This window comes from Lepisosteus oculatus, chromosome 8 (genome assembly GCF_040954835.1).
Source record: "Lepisosteus oculatus isolate fLepOcu1 chromosome 8, fLepOcu1.hap2, whole genome shotgun sequence".
In the NCBI taxonomy this organism is placed as follows: Eukaryota; Metazoa; Chordata; class Actinopteri; order Semionotiformes; family Lepisosteidae; genus Lepisosteus; species Lepisosteus oculatus.
This window is the reverse complement of record NC_090703.1, coordinates 24412609-24426090: the sequence shown is the minus strand read 5'-3', so window position 1 is coordinate 24426090 and position 13482 is coordinate 24412609. Positions and strand designations below refer to the sequence as shown.

The 13482-nt window shown below is 36.7% G+C and overlaps 1 protein-coding gene across 17 annotated transcripts in view; it reads right to left on the bottom strand.

Annotated features, from left to right (window-relative positions):
• fut8 (fucosyltransferase 8) overlaps positions 1 to 13482 on the bottom strand; it is a 435504-nt gene that overhangs the window by 403596 nt on the left and 18426 nt on the right. For 2 of the 17 annotated variants that reach the window (XM_069192938.1, XM_015351250.2), the window contains exon 2: positions 11936 to 11997. The exons of the other annotated variants lie outside the window; for them this stretch is intronic. The gene's annotated coding sequence lies outside the window, so the exon portion shown is untranslated. The remainder of the gene's footprint in view (positions 1 to 11935; positions 11998 to 13482) is intronic. 17 annotated transcript variants of the gene reach the window in all.

Below are 13482 nucleotides of genomic sequence, written 5' to 3'. Positions count from 1 at the left end.
AGGGACCAACTGAACTGAGCATGCCACATTCTCTCGCTTGCGTAGTAACAATATCGGAAAATAAAGGTTTTAAAGTTTTCTTAGACAAATCAACATTCAAAACAATCATGCCTCAATTCAGGTGTCCTGAGCTCTTGATCTTATGTCAACAGCAATAATTTTGTTCCATACACTTTAAAATGTTTTAAAGGGAAAACTGTTTAACTGGTCCTGCAGAGGCTTCATAAAACTATTTTTCTCAGGTCTTAAGATGGAAATGATGTCAAGGGGGTTAACAATCACAATGGGACTGAGCCATTGAGCATCACCATTGGGGATCACAGCTTAAGCAATCCAAAGGAGACATGTTTTCAGAACTAAATCTTTAAAGTGAATTAAAAAATGTATTTTCTTTTTATGGTAAATATTTACTGTATAGTCAGTTCCTGCATTAATCGCCCATTGCAGTGTTTTAGATTAATATAAATATTTGAGTTGGATTGCAAGCGTTGCTGTAGTAGTGCTGATCTGAGCACAATGTTTCTTGAAAGCACCAGGTATTTCAACAGAATCTGGGTCAATTTCATGGCTTTTGTGGAAAATAAGGCCTACACTATCTAAGTTTGGCCAGTACAATTTCTTCACAGAATATATATTAAAAGCAATCCCCAGGGATACTCAACAGATCAACTCCACATTCTTTACATCATTCCAGCAAGCTCTGCTTAATACCTTCAAGAAGCATACTTCAGCCCCAATTATGTAAAAATCAATTCATGCAGAAGCAAAGCCATGCAACAATCTGCCGCTGTTGCGGAAAGAAGTGAAGTTCCTTAGTCATGTGAGTGAACCACAGATTGGGAATTTGGCTGCTGACTGTTGTGAATATGCATGAATGGGAAGAACTTGATCTCCAGCCAAAAGCTGATGGCAAGACTAAGGGGCTTTGAACTGCAGAATCTTTAAAACATCAAATAAAAAAGAGTTACATTTTAAAGCTATATATCAAGTTTTACTCTAATGTTACCATGCATACAGCGAGGATATTATCAATTGCAGATCCATCTCATTGTGCTTTAATATTCTGTGTCACTTCTGCAAAATACTATGTCCAGGGTGCTGAAGGATTCATAAATATGCAAATATGCATATATTATAAATATCTAAATCCTTTATCTTGCAAATTACACTTTTGAACCTTGACACCCAGAAGACCTTCTTTTCAACTCCACTCTGGTCTAAAACAAATCCCAGAGAGTGGATTTTCTTTCTTAAGGTACGCCACTCCTTAAAGTGTATATACGTACGGTACCTAAAAATATATCTTGTAGCATTCATGTGGTTTTGTGGAAGAAAAGTTGCACAATAAACAAAGAAACTAACATTTTGTAAATTTATTGCAACACAAGCTTCACACTAGATTGAGCAGTGCTATTCAAATTATAACTACTGTTTACCTAAAAGTGTAATCTTCAAATACAGGATTTTTATTTATTGACTTTTTAGGTACTTTTTTAATTGAAAAAGTCAGCTTCCTTAGACTCAAAGTTTGATCTTTGATCTTGTGTTTTACCCCTCAGCAAGATGAATATGTTTCAAAATAACTGAGTCTAACTCTTCCACATCACATCTACCCAGCCCAACACTACGAATACTCACCTGAGTTTTAACATGAGCTTTGAGAATCCCGTGTTTGTGAATTTTCAGAGATTGGTTCACCATGTCTTTCTAAGTTACTTGTGGCTTATTAGCATGCTGCACAATCCACCACATAGTTCTGTTTTTCAAGTGTCTTTTACCACAATTGTACTTTCCTTTACCAAATTTTACTTTTAACAAACCATATCAAATTCATTAAGAGTTTTCCTGATGAGCACTAGTGCAATATTTCTACTGTATTTCCTGCAAATAATGAAAGGATTGTCAACCTTAGAAGCTGGATTCCACATCGTCATAGGATTGGACCAATCCAATTAAGTAAGTACTTCATTGATCTCTAATTGCTTAATTAGCACAGGTTGAATTAACACAGGTGCTGCATATCACCTGAATTACTTGCAATCACCAGAAATCCTGGTGCCAAAGTTGACCACCGCAGCTCTAATGGTTCTACTTTGTCAGCTCACCAGTATCACTCTTTTACATAAGAATCCTGATCTCGGCTGGGGTTTTACACTATTGAGGTGAGTATTCATTGTCTCTGTACAATCCACTTTTAAAAAACATTTTTTCTTCCAGCCCCACTTTACTACAAATCTGATTCCAGCACAGATTATAGCTTTGTGCCAGTTATCTTATTTACCTTCTGCCCAAAAGTACACTGTATTCATTTGTATTTCTTTTCAGATGTAAGCTTTTTTAATGGCTGATAAATACTTGTGTGCATGATAAACAGTGGGGTAGGTTTACACTGTCCATGGTACACTCATCAATAGCTAACATTGCAGATTTCTTACTTAAATATTACAAATGCAATAACATGTTAGAATTTCATATATGAAAGTAATACAATACCTTGTACAGTAAACCCTCTGTTTAACGGACTTTGCTCTAACAGACTTTAAAACCTTACATAAAAAAAGCTAGAGAGAAATTGTGCCAATAAAGTCAGAAAAATACTGGACTTTCCCTGCAATATTATATAAAGAAGCTACTCTGGACAACAACCTTAGTTTATTCTTAAAAATATACCACAATAAATTGAATAAAAGTATCAGTAGTAATATACATCTACTGAACAGTAATGTACTTTAACAATAGTTAATGTACACTCAAATGAGAGAACTATGTAAGAAATCTCAGTAAGATGAAAAAACAAAATAACATACTGTAACTGCAACATACCTTTAAGTAAGTCTAAAAGGCATTAATATCCATTGTTGCCGAGGGTCTGTTAAATCACGTATCACATTTATAAACCCCAAAACACTACTATCAACACATCACTTTCAACTACCTCATACAGTATTGTTCTCTACAACGTATTTAGTGTTTTGGTTGTTACTATTTATAATGTACCATTTTGTAATGTACTGTCTACAATGTGTGGTGCTGTCTGTTGTACTGTGTTGTCTGCTGTACTGTGCATGTCGCGCTGAGAGATCAGTGCGAATAAGAATTTACATGTACATACTGTATGGCAAAAACTCCTCTACCTCAATTTCTGCTTATCCAATTCAAGGTCACAGTGGCCCGAAGCCTGTCCTGAGAAGCATTAGGCATAAGGCAAGATTAATATGTAAATTAATTGTGCCACAAATGTAACTTAGATGATAAAATGTGCCCTTCCTCAAGACTCTCTGTCAATTTAAATATTTTCAAGTTGTCCCTACACTTTACTATTGTATATTGTATATTCAATAGTATATAAGAAACATACAGAAAAGATTACAAAATAATTCCAATTCAATAAAAAGAAAAAATGTAAAATAATAAGAAGAAGAATAAACTTTATTTTATATAGCGCCTTTAAAGGCTTCTCAAAGCGCTTTACAGGATGACAACAACAATAAATAAGAAGAATACACAAGATAAAACACAATTACAATATATAGAGTAGACCGTGGATGGTGGTACTAGGAAAAGCAGAGGGGTGTAGATTGGAACCAAGAAGAGGGTTTTGAGTCTGGATTTGAAGGAGTTTAGAGAAGGTGACTCTCTGATATCCTTGGGGAGAGAGTTTCAGACCTTGGGGGCATAACAGGAGAAGGCCCAATCACCCATACAATGCAGACGGGCTTGGGGGACAGTAAGGAGAGCAGAATTAGAAGAGCGAAGGTTGCGAGGTGGGGAGTAGGCCGATAATAGTTTAGACAGGTACTGAGGTGCCAAGCCATGCAGAGCCTTATAGGTGAGCATGAGGATTTTAAAGTCTACACGGAATTCGACCGGAAGCCAGTGCAAGGACTCCAGGATAGGAGTGATGTGATCACTTGCACTAGACCTGGTCAGGATTCTGGATGCTGAATTTTGGACATACTGCAGTTTGTTCAGAGTAGATTTAGATACCCCAGCAAGTAGAGCATTACAGTTGTCAATTCGAGAGAATACAAATGTGTTGATCAGCTTTTCAGCCACAGTTAAGGATAGCATAGGGTGTAGTCTAGCAATATTTCTAAGGTGAAAAAAGATGTTTTGACAGTATGCTGCACATGGGGGTTGAATGTTAAGCCAGAATCAAATTTTTCAATTTTGATTGAAGCTCAAGTACAGAACCATCAACAGGACTGGCTGTACATCAGGGTTACAGGACTGGCTTTACGAAGGTGATGGGGGGTGCCAATAAGCATGACTTCAGTCTTGTCGCAGTTGAGATGAAGGAGGTTTTGAGTCATTTTATGTCAGAGATGCAATTAGATAGAATAGAGACAGCCACATCAGTGTCAGGTTTGGTATGGATGTATATTTGAGTATCGTCAGCATAAAAATGAAAGCTGAAGTCATGTGATCTTAAAAGCTGACCAAGTGGAACATGTAAATGCTGAAGAGCAAGGGGCCCGCTATTGAGCCCTGAGGAACACCAGACTTAAGACCAATTTCAGACCTGTACCCATTAAGAAGGACAAAGTGACAGCGATCGGTGAGGTAAGATTTGAACCATTTGAGATAAGTGTCAGAAACTCCAATCACAGTCTCAAGATGAGAAAGTAAGATACTATGGTCAACAGTGTCAAAAGCAGCACTGAGATCAAGAAGGATGAGTGTAGAAAGGGAACCAGAATCAGAAGCTATTAGAAGATTGGTAGTGACTTTGACCAGGGCAGTTTCTGTGCTGTGAAGTTGACGGAAGCCAGATTGGAGGGGTTTGAAAAGGTTGTTTGTCATGAGGTGGTTATGTAACTGAAGTGTGACAGCACTAGAATTTTAGCAAGAAAGGGTAAGTTGGAGATGGGGCGAAAATTGTTAACATTGTTGAGAGCCATGTTAGGCTTTTTTGGCACATCATACAAAAAGTACATCATACATTGTTGGAGCTGGAGAAGTCAGGAGGGCTGTGATAAAATCTACATCAGATGAAACCTTATATTATCATAGTCAAGATAATTATTTCAAAACAAGAAGTCTGAAATAATCTCCAGAGTACAGTAAAATACAACTCCTATAAATCCGCAACAGACTGCACCTTTTCTCTCCCCAGAAACAGCAAACTTAAAGCAGATTCCTTAAGGCATAAACAAGACAGTGCTGCAACCACAATTCTTCAGTGAATTGGTGGGAAAGCATAAACACATTTCAAACAATAGCTAGGACTGGAAAACAATATCTCTGCTTGGCTGTCAGAACTATCGGAGAGGCAACGTTTTCAATTTTGCAGCGCAGAATTTAATGGCATTTGAGGTCAATCCTTAGATAAGTGAAAAAGCAGAAACAGGGATTTTTAAACCCAGCCAAGAAACACTTCACATGTTAACCTGAACTACTGTAGGTCAAACATGTAAAACCTTTTGGAAGTTACCATCAAGTAAACACATGACAGTGCCCTAAAGATTTCATTTATTGGTCCTCAATGGAATCAAGTTCTCATTCAGATCATAGAATAGTTTTCTATAAAATACATTTTTCACGGCACAGAGACACTGACATACCAGTCACAAGTGAGAATTAATTTGCTGTGCAAGGGATGGAAAACTGAGACCTCCCACTGCTTCAAGAATGTGAAAGATCTAGTGTGAACTGTAATATATAAGCCATATTGATACAAGTACACACATTTAATAAAAGGATAAAAGGACATTCATGCTCTACTACAACTGACAATCAATACTTAAACCTAGAATTCATTTTGCAACACCCTTGGCCTGGTTCAAGGCTAACACAATAGAATAGAACATAGAAAATATTGTTCCTCATTTTGCCAAGAGCACTGAAAGAAAACAGATGCCAGACAGCAGAAGAAAGTATGTTATAACTGAATCTTTTTTTCGTGAAGCACTTTGTCCCGAATTGGCTGAAGAGCATAGGCATGCTGGCCTCCCTCACAGCAATAGAGAGGCTGCCTTTTCCTTCCATCACTTGCCTTGTTTCACCTCTCAGTCATTACAGCTTCCCTACTCCCAGTGCTTCCAGAACACACCCACTCTCTCTCACTAGGTGAAAATGACAGCACGTGCAGAAGACTATGACCTACATTCAGATGCTGCTAAAACTGCAGACATGGCTGTCTGCCCACAAGTGCATTCTCCAACTGTAACAAGGTGTCACATGCTCTGTAGCCCCAGCCAATTACGGAATCAGACTGTGGCAAAGAGCTGGATCGCCACGGGATGAAACTCCTTTATAAAGAGGATCTGGGTCTTGTGTCAGAGCTTTGGTGTAGGAAATCCAATAAGGACAATCTCACTACAGCTCTGGAAATCCTATCAGCAATCAGAAACCCAGCTTAAGACATTTTAATGACTCTCTTATACCCTACGTTTGTATGATATCGACTACAGATCGGAGTGCAAAATTATATTAGTCTAAAACCTAAAGATTCTATACATTTTACCTGCTGTTTGGTTTCAAGATATTTCCCCTGATCTTGGCTTTATGAATACTTGCCAAATTCAAATTTCAAATTTAAGTTTCACCAGCATTGTCCATTTCAAGGTTTCAAATTTATAGAACATTTTAATGTAATATTACTAAAGTTCCATAAAGAAATGTACAAAGCTAAGTTAAGAGCAACATCTGAGATACACACAATCAGAATTATAGCAACACACATCTGTAAGTCTTGTAAGTAGTGATTTTAACATATAATGATATACACCAACACTTCTAGTTAGAATCAGCAATACAGGCATTTCACACAACTGAACAATAGGACATTTTCTAAATTTAACTTGGCATTAAATACTCCACATAGCAGAAACATTAACATAACAGAAATTACTGGTCAGAACCCCTTTTAAAACAGAGGGCAGTGCAGCATTGTGTCCACCTTTGGACACATACTGTAGCTGTTGGGTTTTGATAAGAGTCCTCGCTGCAGACACTGCTGTTGTATCTTGAGTGAAGGAGTTTATCACAGCTGCTTGCATCCACTCAGCTTTACAAACAGGAATCAGCATTGCTGAATGTAATCCCTGTGATGGACTAGCATCCTGTTCAAGGGGGATGTTACTGTATGTGCTTTCAGATCACATATTTCTAGGTGTAATCAATCTAAAATTAATAAGACCCCACCACCGCCCCCCATCCCCAACAACACAGTAAATAAAGAATAAAAGATTTATCATTTGCAATGCAAGCTAGGCTGAAATTCACTGAGGGAAATATATTTGCTATATGACAGTATAATAACTGTCTCCTGCCCGGTGTCTAGGCCCAAACACTCCACAGAAATCGACTTAAAACCGCCACACCTCTGCATAAAATGACTGTTATACTGTACTTTTTTAGTCTAAACAGAAGGGGTTTTGACTTCACGATAGCATGATTATCTCATAAAAAGATTTTCTTATTCACCAGCCTTTCTGCAGTGTTGGTGCCATCGACTCTATGCCATGCTATTGTAAAGTCAAACTCGGTGTGAAAAAGATGATTTAATTTTAAAGTGTGAATTACTTTGACAAACATGTTTCACAGAACCCCTCAAATATACAGTATACAGTACTATATCATCCAATAACTTACAAACTCTAAAAGGTAACACAAAATAAGCAAACTTCTAATTATTACTAACTGTAATACCCCTAATTCTAACTTAAATGACTTAAAGGCAACATGGGGACAATACATAAATTAAAACATATGGTACTGTATACCACTGTGGAGTGCCACAGTGGTGCAGTGGTTAGCATTGCTGAGTCACAGAGCTGCAGTCGGGGGTTCAATTCCAGTTTGAATGTACAGTATGTTTTTATGTTCTCCCTGTGTTTGTGTGGGTTTTCTTCTGGGGGCCTGTTTCCACCCATAGTCCAAAAGCATACTGGTAGTTTAATTCACTTCTGTGAAAACTGAACCTAATTGTGTGTGTAATGTTTGTCTGCCCTGTGACTGATTGGAGTCCTGTCCAGGGTGTACCCTGCCTTGTGCCCCTTGCTAACCGAGACAGGATCTCGCTCCCCCACTATCATTAATTAGAAAAAAAGAAAATGGATAGTATGCTACTTTGGATGTATTGTAACCTTCTGCTTTACTTTGTTAGTTGTCTAATTCTCTGTTTTAAAAACAAACACCTGTACAACAGTAAACAAATAAACATTATCAATGCAACCTGATCAGCCCTCCAACATTTGGCAAACCTCGGTGGTTGCTATAATTCCTGTGGTTGTTGTAGTTTGGATTATTCAATTCTTTGTGGGTTCAGATCACAGCAAAGACACTGCTGTTGTACCCTTGGGTATGGTATTTCACTTTGTTGCTTAAAAATTGTTTTACTTTTGAATGACTTAAAAATCATTTTTTTGTATGAAAGGAAATACAATGAATGGAAGTGACAAAACTAAAGGCAAGAATAAAGATATCCCACACAGAATTTAGGTACAGCTGGAGCCACTCAGAACACAAGGTAGCACGCATTGCTATGGTGGACTTGCTGAGCTTTGCTTCACTATAATGCAGTGTATTTTACCAATGTAATTCAATGTCCAAAGATGATTGATAGGGGGCATTTGTGGTATGTTAGATGTTAGTTTATTATTTTTTTTTTTTTTCTAGAAGACACCAGTGAATTAAAGCAAGTTCAAATCAGCATTGTGTATAATGTTAAATACACAAACATATAAATGTCAGATATTGCTTGGGACTAGACCAGGGAGACAGTATTATTATATTTTTCAATTGACCTACTGTATGTGAAGCAGCCCTACTTTTATTATTACTTATCATCAATATAATTAATAATAATATTGCTATAAAACATACCATGATATATAAAATGAATCAAAATGTCAATATAGTACACAAATTATATTTTATTATGGGACAAAGATTATCCCCATGGGGCTCGGCGTTGGCTGGGATTGGAACCCAGGCATTTCTCGTGATAGCCTAGAAATCTTCTACACTCCACATCAAGCATTCACTGCACCACCTGGCAGTTTTACAAAGTAAAGCAGCCCTGCATCAGATTATTTGAAAAGATAAAAAAAGTGTTTCACTTTATACTGTGCACATTATGCTTTGAGTATTGTGAATGGCTGGATCTGCATATAAACACATACAGTGTGACTCATTAAGTATCTATGTATTTTATAAATGGTTCTTCTAATTCAGGTTCGCAGGGGAGCCGGAGCCCATCTGTTAGAGCAGAAAAAACTAGCAGAACCCTATGCGGGTATTAAAAGAGAAAAATACGGAGGCAAACAAGTCCAATGAAGGGGTAGGCAAAATCATTGTCAAATGGGCTAGTTAGGTCAGAGTCCACGAGATTAACAGAAGGCCTTCCAGTGAGGTAGAGTTCCCAGGAGGTGAGAGCTCAGGCAGAGGAATAATTCTCTAATACCGAGTGTGGAATGTTGTGGGGAGAGGGTTTAAATAGTAAAGGAAGGGGTGTGGTGAAGTAATAGGGATAATCGGTGCCGACTGGATCTATAACACTATTCCAGCAAGCAATTGGCGCAAAGTAGGGTACACCCCAGACAGGAGGCCAATCCATCACATCTCTTTTGGATCTTTTGGATTTGCTTTACAATAGGTGACAGTAAAAATTTAAAGAAAATGTGACTAATTCTTTATATACAAAATATAAAATATAATATAAAGTAAAGTTATGATGCTTAAAATACATGTGTAGCATGCACAATGGGAGAGTATGTCAACAAAGATAAAGCAAGTTATGTAAAAAATATGGATAATAGATGCACATTGAATCAAAACAAACTCTAGCATTGAGCAGGCTTGTAAGATGGCTTGTTGTCATAAGTATAAAGACATGTGGTTATCTAAAGATCAATTACAGTTCCTACAATACATGCTGTTAACAATTTCCTAAAAGTGCTTATACTTACATTCTGTGCATCTATAGTACTGAGAGGCCCTACAGAGTTTTCTCATAAGACTGCATTTCGTTTGTAAAATACATACAGTGTCTGTGTTTGCTGCAGTACACAAAAAACAAACTACCGTTTTGGGGTGTCTTTAACATGTTGCATTTAAGAAATAAGAATAAGGAATTATTCAGAGAGATCATGAAAAAAGAGATTACAAGGAGACTCGATACAAGCATTTACAATCATGACAGGCATTGATGAAGCTGACTCAGAGCACTAGTTTAGAGTAATAGATAAAATGGGAATGCAAGTGAAATTAAGTGGGTGTGCCATTTAGAATTGAGAACAGGGGATTTTTTAATATTTATGTTCAATAGAAATTGATGTGAGTATTTTAAACAAATTACTCAGCCATTTTGTTGAAGCAGATTTCCCATAAATTTTAAACAGAAGGACAATATCCATATTTCAAAAAGATACTAGTAATTTATTAAGCAAAATAACTCAAACAGCCTAATATGTCTCTTTTTCTAGTTCATATGTTTTAAGCTAGATAGCTTTCTCTGTTCATCAAAACCATACACAAGCAAGCATAACAAATTTCCATTATCTCAATAAATGTATTTAACAGAATAGAAGACATCAAAAGATATCTGAATAGGGTACCTGGAGGGAAATATGCATTTTAAAAACTTCAGCTTTTGCAATTATAGACCCATGTCCAAATCTGAATTCACATGGACAAGTATGAACAAGACAAGTTCCAATGACTTTACTACTGGTAAGGCAACAATGAATGTACAGTACAGTACTGTTGCACATACACTATATCTGTTTCATAAACTGTTTCCTACGTCCATACAGTATTCACCGTCTTACCAATGATTTAAGAAAAAAACAAAAAACTAAGAAAACCATCACTATTTAAAACTGAATCAGGGCTTAAATTTGAGGCTATTATTAGGCTAGGCAGTCTGATGATACAGGTAAATGGGCTGTCAACTAGGAGTTCCAAGTTCAAGAGATAGAATTTTAAAAATTTCTGAACCTCCCTGTGCTTCAATCTGCAGGTAAGAAACACCCAGTATTTGTGAAGCAGCAGTCAGGGATACTAGGAATGTTGGGGATTCAATTCCCACGTAAGTGCTTTTGTTCTCCTGAGCAAGGAACTTCACTTAGATTGTTTCAGCTGTATAGTTACAAATGTTAGTCATGTTGGACAAGCATTCAGTCAAGTTAATAATTAGTGGGCATAACAACAATCACTGCCCCAACCTCAAATTTATAATCAAACATGATGCACATAGTTTTTTCATTCTTCATTTTAGTTTTGTGAAGAGACAACCACACCACAAAAAAATATCTGGGATTAGACAGGCTCAGCACAAGTTAATAACACAAAAACTCAAATTACAATCCTTGATTACAAGTATTTGTTACCAGCTGAGGATTCTAAATTGTGTTGTGAGAGAGATTCCACAAAACATTTTGTGATCTTTTTTGAAGAAAAACAAGTAGAAGTTGTAAAAAAAAATGTGAGAAGAAAGGACCATTGTTTGTGTAAAACTGTATGTATGCCTTTTCCACCAATTTCTGTAACAACTGATTATTTAGGGCTATGCTTTCATGCGTAAGGCATCAAAGGATGAAATCATAGGCACAATAAAAGACTTTGCTTTGTGTAGTAGTAGTACTGTAATTAATGCCCATTTGTTATGAAAACGCTATGAAGCAGGAACTTGACTTACTCTCCTAGAGAGAGTTACAATACATTATTACCTTGTTTAAAAAAATGTGAGGCAACATTTTAACATACTGTACCATGTATGAAAAGACAAAAGGAAAGGAAGTGATACACCTCTTCACTCCAGTGCAAGATGGCAGTTATGTGGTTTCAGCTGTGTGCTGTAAGATTATAAAGATAAGCACCACACACAGAATGAAAAACCATCCTAACTGATTAATTTATTTAATGAATTTATTTAAATAAAACATTTCTTGATTTTGTTTATTTTTCAATAAAAAAGACATTCACTCACATTTTGCAGAAATGAGAACACCTTAGGTACAATGTTCTTTGTGATTTTAAAACTGTTCCAACCTGTGCCAATAAATTAAAAACAAAATATAACTGTGAGCATAAATTTAAAAAGGTGGCATTCTTAAATGAAAGTATTAATGTGGTATATTCGGCCTCTAAAACCGTTAGACCTTCAAACTGTTCCGTTACCCTCGTTCTCAATTCCATTTTCATACCTAATACTCACCAATCCAATACTAAAGAACAAAAAATCACATCTTCTAATAATGAAACAGATCTTTCCTTTTACATTTTACATTGTACACTGATATAATGCATACAACACGTACAACACGCTAAAAAAAATTGTGAAAATCCATCTTGAAAAAAAATCTGAAAACATTTACAAGCATGTTTACAAAGTTGCAATGTCATCTGTTCTGCTTTTGATGTTGTGAGGCGACACTCTGTCAAGTAAAGACTATTAGGAAAAAACTGTTTACATTCTGCCCATATTTTACCTGCATGTGCTGCAGATATGCACCTGGTCTAGTTTTTCCAATACTTTTTTTTAATTTACACAAAGGAATATTTTGCCACCAGGCCAATATTTGTATTAACATCATGACGTGAGAATATGTTAATGACAGAAGAGGTGTTAAATAAACTGTACTTAGACCACTGCTGTGGTAGTGTGAATTACTGGGTTAGATCTCTGACCTCCGGACCAGGTTCTAATCCCAAGTGAGAGCCCTACTACTGCTGTACCCTTTAGCAAAGTACTTTACCCAAATGTTTGCTACATAAATGCATACCCAGTTTTTAATAAAAATTGTTATAAAAACCACATCCATCAAAACAAGTTCCATCCATCCATTTTCTAACCGCTTTTCCAATTCAGGGTTGCGGGGGATGCACAGCCTGTCTTGGCTAGCAAAGACCACAAGGCTCCAGTCCAGTCCATCACAGGGCCGAAACACAGAAAAACACAGATACGCACAAGCTCGCACCTAGGGTCAATTTTTCCAGAAGGCAATTTATCTACCAGCATTTTTTGGGACTGTAAGAGGAAACTGGAGCACCCATGCAAACATGGGGAGAACATCACGCAGATAGCACCCCCATGCCACTTCTCTCAGCAATATAAATATTTCAGCAAGTCCAACAGATATGTTAGTTAAAGTCCCTGAACTGCTTAGTTTGATATATCAAGACATATCAAGAATAACTACATGCACCTTAATAGAGAGGCTTTGATATTAATTACTGTATCATGAGAACATAACCCTACTGGTTTCTGCTTTATGACATCTTAAAAAGCAGATATATTTTAAATATTTTAACCCTCAGTAAGGAGCTGAGTTGATAGACATAAGCCACATAAGTTTTTCTCTAATCAATGAGCCCATAATTTTTTACTACAGTACTCCCAAAAATGTCTTCTCATCTATATGTAAAACTGTTCTCTTTAGCACTTAAGTAAAGTCTTTTTAATTCTCTTACCCCAGAAAGCACAAGAGGGGCATTAACTAGACAAGGTAGCAGAGATTAAGCTGAATGACCTGA